The sequence below is a fragment of the Panthera tigris genome, chromosome D1 (assembly GCF_018350195.1).
Source record: "Panthera tigris isolate Pti1 chromosome D1, P.tigris_Pti1_mat1.1, whole genome shotgun sequence".
In the NCBI taxonomy this organism is placed as follows: domain Eukaryota; kingdom Metazoa; phylum Chordata; class Mammalia; order Carnivora; family Felidae; genus Panthera; species Panthera tigris.
In genome coordinates, this window is record NC_056669.1 from 62,185,984 (window position 1) to 62,198,359 (window position 12,376).

The window sequence follows — 12,376 nt, forward strand, 5'->3', positions numbered from 1 at the left end:
ATCATTTATTTAGATCAGGTTAGCATCATCGTTCACCCTACTTGCATCAAACTCCAATTGCCCCTGCAACCCATTCTCCATTGTAACATTACAGAAGTTCCTCTAAAATGTAAGCACATCATTTTACATCATTACAGTGATGTAATTTTACATCATTCTTAAGACTATTTGCAGAGTATCAAGTTTGGGATGTATCTTGGACAGAAAAACAAGATGTCCAGAATCTGGTGAGTTCTGTATTTGGGAGCTTTTAAAATCATTTATCACTTTTCACTCCAGGTTCTTCTACTAAGGATTAAGGTGGAGAATTAATTCCATGTCTCTGCATGGCCTGAAAGAATGACATGAATGAGATCGGAGTCGTGACACAATGTGAAAAAACTTACCAGCAACCATGAAGATGGCCTATCATAATACTACTCAATCCCATCCTTCTTCCTTTGTCCTGCTGGGGATTCCAGGCCTGGAAATTTTTTACATCTGGATTGGTTTCCCCTTTTGTATTGTATATCTGATTGCGCTCCTGGGGAATGTTATAATCCTCTTTATAATTCAGACTGAGCCTAGTCTCCATGTTTTACTTCCTAGCAATGTTGGCCTTCACTGACCTAAGCCTGTCCTCTGCCACTATTCCCAAGATGCTGGGCATCTTTTGGTTCAATTTCAGGGAAATTCTTTTTGGTGCCTGCCTTGCATAGATGTTTATGACTCATCTATGCACTGGCCTCAAGTCTGGGATACTGACAGTCATGGCCATAGATCGTTATGTTGCCACCTGCAATCTCCTGAGATATACTATGACTCTCAAAAACAAGGTGGTGACCATTCTAGGTATAGTCATGATCATGAGATCTTTAATCTTTGTTATTCCTTTTGTTTTCCTCATCTTACTATTGTCATTCTGTGGTGCCCATATCATCACCCACACTTACTGTGAGCACATGGGCATTGACCGTCTTTCCTGTACCAGTATCAGGACCAATAATTTACTTGGTATGGTTGCTTTTTCTATGGGATTAATTGACCTTATTGTAATTGGTTTTTTGTACATGAAAATACTCTATACAGTCTTTTGTTTACCATCGTGGAATGCCCTATTCAAAGCTCTCAACACCTGTGGCTCCCACATCTGTGTCATGCTCATCTTCTACATCCCAGCATTTTTCCCTTTCTGACCCACCACTTTGGTCATAGCATCCTTGAATATATTCATATATTTCTTGCCAATCTACATATGGTTGTACCACCTGCACTCAACCCTGTTATCTATGGGGTCGGGAAAAAGCAGATTCAGGAGCAAGTCTTAAGAATTCTTAACCCTAAATATGTTTGATCCTCAACTTCTCAAGTCTTGATGAAATATATGATATACATAAATATATATACATGTTTTGTGTGTGTGTGTATAGTATACGTGTGTGTGTGTGTGTGTGTGTGTGTGTGTGTGTAATGATTGGATTCAGCTAGAAGGAAAAACCAAGGCCCAGTGCAGAGCTTATATTCTAAACACTATCAAGTACTATTGTATTATACCTGTGCTTTAAACCCTATGGACTTTCTAAACCAACTTGACAAAATCATCTCCACTGACATCACTAATTGTGTTCTTGCCCTCACCACATGTCATGACCACTGTTCCACTATATGGCTATATTGTATGTATGCTATTCAACCTTACTCTTCACAACTGACTAAACTTGCCAAAGGCTGCCATAAGTTGGCATGATTTAATAGGAATATCTCTGTTATTGAGAAAGACAGATACCATATGGTTTCACTCTTATGTGGATCCTGAGAAACGTAACAGAAACCCATGGGGGAGGGGAAGGAAAAAAAAAAAAAGAGGTTAGAGTGGGAGAGAGCCAAAGCATAAGAGACTGTTAAAAACTGAGAACAAACTGAGGGTTGATGGGGGGTGGGAGGGAGGGAAGGGTGGGTGATGGGTATTGAGGAGGGCACCTTTTGGGATGAGCACTGGGTGTTGTATGGAAACCAATTTGACAGTAAATTTCATATATTAAAAAAGAAAAAAGAAAAAAGAAAAAAAGAAAAAAAAAGGAATATCTCCGTTAATAAATTTCTATAAGATGATTCTGTATTCTGAAATCTAACAGAATTAATCAGTTCACAAAAAGAAGTTCTGTGAAACTTTCTAAAAGAAAACAGCTAGACTTTATCTTATTTTTCCTTCTCTTACCCTATGTTCATCTGTTTTGTTTCTTAAATTCCACATATGAGTGAAATCATGTATTTGTCTTTCTCTAATTGACTTATTTCACTAAGCATAATATATCCTAGTTCTGTCCACATTGTTTCAAGTAGCAAGATTTCACTCTTTTTGATCACCAAGTAATATTCCATTGTGTATGTATATATATGTATGGAATATTATACACACACACACACACACACACACACCCCTCTTCTTTATCCATTCATCAGTCAATGGACATTGGGCTCTTTCTTAATTTGGCTATTATTGACAATTCTGCTATAAAATTTGGGGTGCAAGTGCCTCTTTGAATCAGCATTTTTGTATCCTTTGGATAAATACCTAGTAGTGCAATTGCTGGGACATAGGGTAGTTTTATTTTTAATTTTTTTTAAGAACTTCCATGATGTTTTTCAGAGTGGCTGCACCAGTTTGCATTCCCACCAACAATGCAAGAGGGTTCCCATTTCTTTGCATCCTTGCCAACATCTCTTGTTGCCTGAGTTGTTCATTTTAGTCATTCTGACAGGTGTGAGGTGGTTATCTCATTGTGGTTTTGGTATGTATTTCTCTGATGATTAGCAAAGTTGAGCATCTTTTCATGTGTCTGTTAGCCATCTGGATGTCTTCTTTCGAAAAATGTCTGTTCATGTCTTCTGCCCATTTCTTAACTAGATTTTTGTTTTTTGGGTGTTGAGTTAGATAAATTCCATATAGATTTTTAATACTAACCTTTTATCAGATATGTTGTTTGAGAATATCTTCTCCCATTCCGAATGCTGCTTTTAGTTTTGTTGATTGTTTCCTTAACTGTACAGAAACATTTTATCTTGATGAAGTCCCAATAGTTCATGTTTGCTTTTGTTTCCCTTGGCCTCAGTGATGTGTCTAGTAAGAAGTTGCTCCAGCTGAGGTCCAAGAGGTTGCTGACTGTTTTATCCTGTAGGATTCTGATGGTTTCCTATCTCACATTTAGGTCTTTGATCCATTTTGAATTTATTTTTGTGTATGGTGTCAGAAAAGGGTAGAGTTTCATTCTTCTACATGTCACCATCCAGTTTTCCCAACACCATTTGTTGAAGAGATTGTCTTTTTTCCATTGGATATCCTTTCCTACTTTGTTGAAGAGGAGTTGACCATATAATTGTAGGTCCATTTCTGGGATTTCTATTCTGTTCTATTGATCTATGTGTCTGTTTTTTGTGCCAGTACCATGCTATTTTGATAACTAGAGCTTTGTAATACAGCTTGAAATATGGAATCATGATGCCTCCAGTTTTGTTTTTCTTGCTTCTTGATATAGGCATGAATTACAATATACTTCCCTCTTAGGACTGCCTTTGCTGCATCCCAGAGGTTATGGACTTGCTGTTTTTTTTTTTTTATTTTCATTTGCTTCCATGTATTTTTTTAATTTCTTCTTTAATTTTCTGGTTAACCCATTAATTCTTTATTAGGATGTTTTTTAACTTCCATATATTTGAGGGCTTTCCAAATTATTTCTTGTGATTGACCAATTCTCGTAGCATCATGATTGGAAAATATGTATGGTATGATCTCAATCATTGTATAATTGTTCAAGGCTGATCTGTGACCTAGTATGTGATCTCTTCTGGAGAATGTTCCATATGTACTTGAGAAGAATGCATATTCTGCTGCCTTAAGATGGAATGTTCTTAATATATCAGTTAAGTCCATCTGGTACAGCGTGTCATTCAAAGCCATTATTTGCTTGTTGATTTTCTGCTTAGATGATTTGTCCCTTGCTATAAGTGGGGTGTTAAATCCTCTACTATTATTATATTTTATCAATGAGTTTTTTATGTTTCTTATTAATTGATTTATATTATTGATTTCTTCCAAATTTGGGGCATAAATATTCACAATTGTTAGATCTTCTTGATGGATAGATAGATCCCTTAATTCTGATACAATGCCCTTCTTCACTTTTGTTACAGTCTTTGTTTTAAAATCTATGTTGTCTGATACAAGCATGGCTACTCCAGCTTTCTTTTGATGTCCATTAGCATGACAGTTCTCTATCCCCTTACTTTTACTCTGTGGTTGTCTTTACGTTTAAAATGAGTCTCTTGTAGGCAGCATATAGACAGATCTTTTTTTTTAACCATTCTGTTACCCTATGTCTTTTTATTGGAGAATTTAGTCCATTTACAATCAGTGATTATTGGAAGATATGAATTTAGTGCCATTGTGTTGCCTGTAGAGTTGGTGTTTCTGTGATGGTCTCTGGTCCTTTCTAGTTGTTGTTGCTTTGATATTTTTTGTTTGTTTGTTTGTTTGTTTATTTGTGTTCTCCACTCAGCAATACCCCCTTAAAATTCTTCCAGGGCTAGTTTAGTGGTCATGAACTCTTTTAGTTTCTGTTTGTCTGGGAAACTCTTTATCTCCTTCTATTCTGAATGACAATCTTGCTGGATAAAGAATTCTTAAGAAATAAATAAATAATAAAATAAGGATTATTATTATTATTATTTTTTATTATTATTATTCTTGGCCACATATTTTTCTGATTCAACACATGGAATGTTCCCTGCCACTCCTTTCTGGCCTGCCATGTTTCTGTGGATAGATCTGCTGCTATGATCTGTCTTCCCTTGTAGGTTAAGGACTTCTTTTCCCTTGCTGCTTTCAGGATTCTTTTCTTGTCTGTGTATTTTATGAATCTGACTATGATATGCCTTGGTGATGGTTGGCTTTCATTGAATTTAATGGGAGTTCTCTGTGCTTCCTGGATTTTCATGTCTGTGTCCTTCCTCAGATTAGGAAAGTTTTTAGCTATAATGTGTTTTAATAAACCTTCTGTCCCTCTTTCTCTCTTTTATTCTTCTGGGACTCCTATGATGTGACTATTAGTACATTTTAATAAGTCACTGAGTTCCCTAAGTCTGTCTTCTCATTCCATGACCTTTATTTTCCCTCTTTTTTCCAGCTATATTATTTTCCATAATTTTATGTTCTGTATCACTAATTCACAACTCTGCTTCATCCATCTTCATTTTTATGGCCTCCATTTGGGATTGCATCTTAGTTACAGCATGTTTAATTTTGGCCTGACTAGATATTAGTTCTTTTATCTCTGCAGTAAGGGATTCTCTAGTGTATTTTATGCTTTTTTCAAGCCTACCTAATATCATTAATATTGTTTAAAATTCTAATTTAGACTTATATATCTCACTTATATCTGCATTGATTAAATCTCTGGTCATCATTTCTTCCAGTTCTTTCTTTTGGGGTGAATTCCTCCTCTTGTCATTTTGGAGAGAAAGGGAAAAAAGCAAAATAAAACAAAATAAAAATTTTTTAATTGAAGAAAAATTTAAAAAATAAAATAAAATACATAGCTAGATCTTAGCTCTGTTTTATTTTGCTTGTTACAAGAAGCTTGATAGAAAAAAGGTAGAAAGAAAGAAAAGAAAAAGAAGAAAAAATTAAAATTTAAAAAATATATAAAAATAAAAAATAATTTAAATTTTTTTTAAAATAAAAAATAAATAAAATTTTAAAAATTGCTCTTTTTGTATCAAACAAAACAAAGACAAAAATAAAAACAAATGCCAAACGACACAAGATTTTTTCTTCTAGAGCTGAAGCTCTACAACACTCTATGATCAGTAGACTTGGTGTAGGCAAAGGGTTTGTACTGGTCTTCTGGGGGAGATGCATGTTCTGATTCTTAGGTGCAATTGCCCTAGTGGAGATGTGCCTGCAGGGTGCAGGGGTGTGGGACCTGGTGTAGCAGCTCCATTCTCCATTGGTGGTGCTGTTTAGCTCACTGAGGTGGATCAAGCTGGAGGGTGCAGGGAGAAAATGGCTTATGGGGATGCATGCCGCCCCTCTTCAGTAAGCTATCACAGATGCTCAGTGATGAGCCCATGTCCCTGGTTTCTGTCAGATCCCCACCTCACCTCATCTGTGTCTGAGCTGTCTGCCTACCAAATGGCACAGTACTTCTGTGTTTTATCTCAGGTATGACTGTGTTTCAAAACCCCACACTTCAGAGGCCCGCACAGCACAGAACTGCACTCATCATCTAGGAGAGGGTCTCTCTGTATTGTATCCAGTGACAGCTTGTCACAGAAGACAGCCACATGACCACACAGACGGTCAGTTTACGGTAAATTGCAATACACAACTGGGGCAAGGGATTGCTGCCTTCAACCAGCATCTTTATTCCTAAAATGGTGAGTGGCACAGCTCGATGGTGCCCACAGGGTCCTGTGTCCATGGAGAGGCTGCATCACTTATCCTGAAAGCACTCCAAGCAGGGGAACTGCTTCTCTCTGTTTGACCCTAGGGATCCTCAGGCTGCCTACTGCAGGGCTCAGGTCTACTCTCCCACTGCTCAGTTTCCCAGGTGCAAACCTGATAATTTTGCAGGCCTCCAAAACTTCAGAATCTGTGTTCCGCTGTTTATAGAAAATTGGCAGTACACTAACCCTCTCCTTTTTCCCTGTCAAAGGTTTTGGGGAGTAGTTTTCTTGGGCAGTCCCCTGAGTGTGTTTTCACTTTTTTTCCCCAGTGCTTTTTCTCTCTCTCCTCCTCACGTGCTACTCCCACCTCAGTCGGGGTTCCTTTGCCTGGGGAGTACTCCCAGCTCTTTTCTCTCACAAATTCTACACAGTGCCTACCTTCTGTGGGTCATTTTTCTGATTTGTAGATGTACAGCCTTGTTCTCTAAGACTTCTGATCAATTTCTTGGGTGTTCAGAATGATTTGATAATTATCTAGGTGTATTTGAGGGAGGAGGCAAACTTATGGTTGCCCTACTCCTCTGCCATCTTACCTCCAAAAAATTTCAGTAACACCTAAAATTAATATTATTATCTTAAGTCTAACCTCTGATGTTTCTTAGGTGCTCCCTAGTGATCTACATACCTCAATACCTATAGAGGTAACAATTGAATCCAATGAGACCTCACTAATATCTCAAATATCTTTACAGCATACATGCAGGGATCTTATGTAACATAACTTGCTTCTAGTATCATTATTAAAGCTATGTCCACCAGGATAAATCAGGACAAGACTGTGGTAGCAGACAGATACAAGTGATAATTCAAAGAACTGGAAAGATATTGCCATAACTTTTATCCATCATTATTTGAAAACTGTTTCTCAAATTTTTAATCCCCCAATACTTTTGGTCCTGCCCAAACCAGGAATCTAGCATGCTTCCACAGCCAGAGGGCACTCCCAGGCAGAGTCCCAGGTGTCTGCAGCACAGTGTTGGTGTGTAATGAAAGTGCAGGGCACCGACCATGTCTGCATCAGTTTACCCCCGTGCTGGTCAGATATTCCCATTCCCTATGCAAGTTAACTCTGTCCTGCCACTGGTTCTTCTAGATAATGTCTGTTACAATTTCTAAAGAGGGATTTAAGATATTCCTGCTACTGCAGTTGGTCCAGAAACTATAAATCATGCACTTCATCTCCCTCCTTTACCAGTCATTCTAGATATCTCTCACATACAATCAAAGTTTCTAGAAGTCATGACTTCTAGCTGCCTGGTTGTCCATTGCTCCCTCTTCTCTGACACATGCTCTGAGGTGGGCATTAATGTGAACTGTGAAGATCTGCATGCTTTGTGCCAAATCCCATTAGGGTATTCATATACTTTTTGCCTCTGATTTTCAAATATGACTAATCCTCTATACCAAGTCGATGACCAGATGTACTGCTCAGAGCACTGTCTCCATCTTTGCAGTTAACCCATGAATGAGGCTGCAATGAGGTAACAGTCCATTTCTACCTTGCACATCATGAGCTAACTCATTCATTCATACACCCAAGCTTCTTCCTCCCCTTTTATCTAATTAAAGGGAGCTTTCTTGAAGCCACAGGTGTTAGGAGAGGGAAGGACATTCATGTAAATTAGATAAGCCAAATAAGCCCTGAGACAAGAGCTAACGTAATTTGTGCCCTCTGTAGTTGCTCTAGGCAACTCCAAAAATACTATTCTCTTAATAGAATGGATTGCTGCTCTGCCTGTACAAGTTGATTATTTCTTGCCTCAGACAGTTGGAGCTGTGTTTTGGATTGTGACTAGCTCTCTGAAGAGGTCTTTGCTGCAAACTTTATGGGCTTATCCTGGGACCCTTATATTATGACTTGTCAGAGTCCACATAGATTCTTTATCTACCATTAATACCATTGTGTCTCCCAAACACAACTGTATCTCCAAAATCCTATGGTCTGAGAAGTGGGGCTGCTTGAACTTCAGCCTAAATTTGCTGCAGAGTTCTGTCTTGCTCTAGGCCGCAGTAAAAATTGTGAGCCTTCAAAAAAAAATTGTTAACCTTCAATGTCACCTGTTGAACAGATCATGGATCGTATCAGAATTCTCAATGGTGTTACATGTTGTCTCCAATATCCAAAAAGGCTTCTTTCTTAGTGATAAGATGTGAAAGATACAATAGTTTGTTCCTATAGATGACGGTGATGTCTGAGCATGCTCCTAACCAATGGAAATGTAAAAACATCCTGACTAAGGCAACCTCCTGAATCTTTTTGGCATTTCTCTTCTACCCTGTCATGTGCATGTGTCTTATCAGACAATCTAGGGTTCTTGACATTTTCTGTGTAACCAAACTGATTAATATGATGTTGTCCATATAGTGGATCAGTGAGATTGGAGTATCAAAATGCTCCAGGTTCTATAGAGCGATGGAAGGGATAAATGAACAGAAGCAAGATCCATCTATATTCTGCGTACAAGATCCATTTTAGACCTAAAGACACATGCACACTGAAAGTAAAGGGATGGAAAACATTTATCATGCAAATGGAAGTGGAAAGAAAGCCAGGGAGCAATACTTATACCAGACAAAATACACTTTAAAACAATGATTGTAACAAAAGACAAAGAAGAACACTATATAATCATAAAGGGAACAATCCAACAATTACAACAATTACAATTACATATATTTATGGCTCCAAGATGGGGGCAATCAAATACAAAAAGCAGATATTAACAAACATAAAGGAGGTAATCCATACTTCCATAAAGGAAGTAATCCTAATTGCATAAAGGATGCAATCCTTTGTGATGCAGCAAAAGTTGTTCTAAGAGGGAAGTTTATAGCAATACAGGCCTATCTTAGGAAGCAAGAAAAATGTCAAATGAACAACCTAACCTTATACTTAAAATTGCTTGAAAAAGAGCAAACAAAATCCACAACCAGTAGAGGGAAGGAAATAATAAAGATTAGAAGAGAAACAAACAAAAGAGAAACCAAAAATAAAACAATATAATAAATCAATGAAACCAGGAGCTGGTTCTATGAAAAGATCAACAAAATTGATAAAACTTTAGTTAGATTCACCAGACAAAAGAGAGATAGGAGTAGGGAGGAATGGAAGGAGGGAGAGAGAACACAAAATCAGAAATGAAAGAGGAGATATAACCAACATCACAGAAATATAAAGGATTATAAGAGAATATTATGAATAACTATATGCCAACAAATTGTACAACATGAAGAAATAGATGAATTCCTAGAAAATATCCAGAAGCTGAATTAGGAAGAAACAAAAAAATTTGAATAGAACGATTCTCAGCAATGAAATTAAATCAGTAATAAAAAATTCCCAACAAACAAAAGTCCAGGATCAAATGCCTTCAGAGGTGAATTCTCCCAAACATTTAAAGAGTTACTGCCTATTCTCCTCAAATTTTTCCAAAAAAAAAGAAAAGGAAGAAAACCTTCCAAGTGTATTCTACAAGGCCAACATTACTCTGATACCAAAACCAGAAATAGACACTACAAGAAGAAGAAGAAGAAGAACAACAACAACAACAACAACAACAACTACAGGCCAATATCTGTGATGAACATAGACACAAATATCCTCAACAAACTACTAGTAAACAGAATCCAACAATAAATTTAAAAAATCATTCACCATAATCAACTGACATTTATTACTGGGATGCAAGAGTGGTACGGTATTTGTAAGGCAATCAATGTGATGAATCACATCAATAAGAGAAAGGATAAAGAAGATATGATTATTTCAACAGATGTAGAAAAAGCATTTGACAAAGTATGACATCCATTCGTGAAAAAAAACCCAACACAGTAGGTGTAGAGGGAACATACTTCTAGATGATAAAGTCCATAAATGAAAAATCCACAGTTAACATCATAAAAAAATGGTGAAAAATTAAGAACTTTTCTCTTAAGATCAGGAACAAGACAAGAGTGTTCACTCTTGCCACTTTTTGCTCAACATGATTATGCAAGTCCTAGCCACAGCAGTCAGACCAGAAAAAAAGTAAAAGACATCCAAATTGGGAAGGAAGAAGTAAAACATTCACTATTTGCATATGGCATGATAATATCAAAATAACACCAGCATTCTTAACAGAACTACAACAAACAATCCTAAAATTTGTATGGAACCACAAAAGACTTCAAATAGCCAAAGTAATGTTGAAAAAGAAAACCAAAGCTGGAGGCATCACAATTCTGTACTTTAAGCTGTATAACACAGCTGTAGCAATCAAGACAGTATGGTATTGTAAAAAAAGAAAAAAACAGACACAGAGATTAATGGAATAGAGTAGAGACCCAGAAATGGACCCACAAATATAGGGTCAGCTAATCTTTGACAAAGCAGGAAAGAGTATCCAATGGAAAAGAGACAGTATCTTCAACAAATGGTGCTGGGGAAACTGGACACTGACATGCAGAAGAATGAAACTGGACCATTTTCTTACATCATACACAAAAATAAATTCACCTAAAGGTGAGACAAGAAACCACCAAAATCCCACAGGAGAAAACAGGCAGCAACCTCTTTGACTTCGGCTGTAGCAACTTCTTATTGACATGTCTCCAGAGGCAAGGGAAACAAAACCAAAATGAACTATTGGGACCTCATCAAGATAAAAAGCTTCTGCACAGTGAAGGAAACAATCAACAAAAGTAAATGACAACTGACGGAATGGGAGAAGACATTTGCAAATGGCATATCTGATAAAGAGTTAGTATCCAAAATCTGTAAAGAATTTACCAAACTCAACACCCAAGAAAGAAATAATCCAATGACAAAATGGGCAGAAGACATGAATAGACATTTTTCCAAAGAAGATATCCAGATGGCTAACAGACCCATGAAAAAATACTCAACATCACTCATCATCAAGGAACTACAAGTCAAAACCACAATAAGTTACCTCACACCTGTCAGAATGGCTGAAATGAACAAAACAAGAAACAACAACTTTAGTAGGAGTGTGAAGAAAAGGGAACCCTTTTGCACTGTCGGTGGGAATGCAAACTAGGGTAGCCACTCTGGAAATCAGCATAGAGGCTCATTAAAAATTAAAATAGTACTATCCTAAGACCCAGCAATTGCACTACTAGGTATTTATCCAAAAGATACAAAAATACTGATTCGAAGGGGCACATGCACCCCAATGTTTATAGCAGCAATATCAACTATAGCCCAAGTGTCCATTGAATGATGAATGGATAAGGAAGATGTAACTACACACACACACACACACACACACACACACACACACACACACTGGAATACTACTCAGTGATGAAAAAGAACGATATCTTGCCATTTGCAACAATGGCAATGGATGGAACTAGAGGGTATTACGCTGAGCTACATAAGTCAGTCAGACAAAGACAGATATCATATGATTCACTCATATGTGGACTTTGAGAAACAAAACATATAACAGAGGGAAAGGGAAGGAAAATAAGATAAAAATAGAGAGGAAAGTAAACCATAAGAGACTCTTTTTTTTGTTTGTTTTAAGTTTATTTATTTTGAGAGACAGAGAGCAAGCTGGAGAGGAGCAGAGAGTGAGAGAGAGAATCTCAAGCAGGCTCTGTGCTGTCAGCACAGAACCTGACTCAGGGCTCAATCCCACAAATCGGGAGATCATACTTGAACCAAAATCAAGAGTTGGACGCTCAACCAACTGAGCCACCCAGGCGCCCCTAGAGATTCTTAAATACTGGGAACAAACTGAGGGTTGCTGGAGGGGTGGTGGGTGGGGGATGGTCTAAATAAGTGAAGGGAATTAAGGAGGGCACTTTTTGGGATGAGCACTGGGTGTCATTTGTAAGAGATGAATCACTAGGTTCTACTCCTGAAGCCAAGACTACACTGTATGTT

General features: G+C 37.5%; 1 pseudogene; it reads left to right on the forward strand.

Moving 5' to 3' along the window:
* The first annotated feature begins 400 nt into the window (after window positions 1-400).
* On the forward strand, window positions 401-1,333 carry LOC122231488 (annotated as a pseudogene).
* Window positions 1,334-12,376: the final 11,043 nt, after the last annotated feature.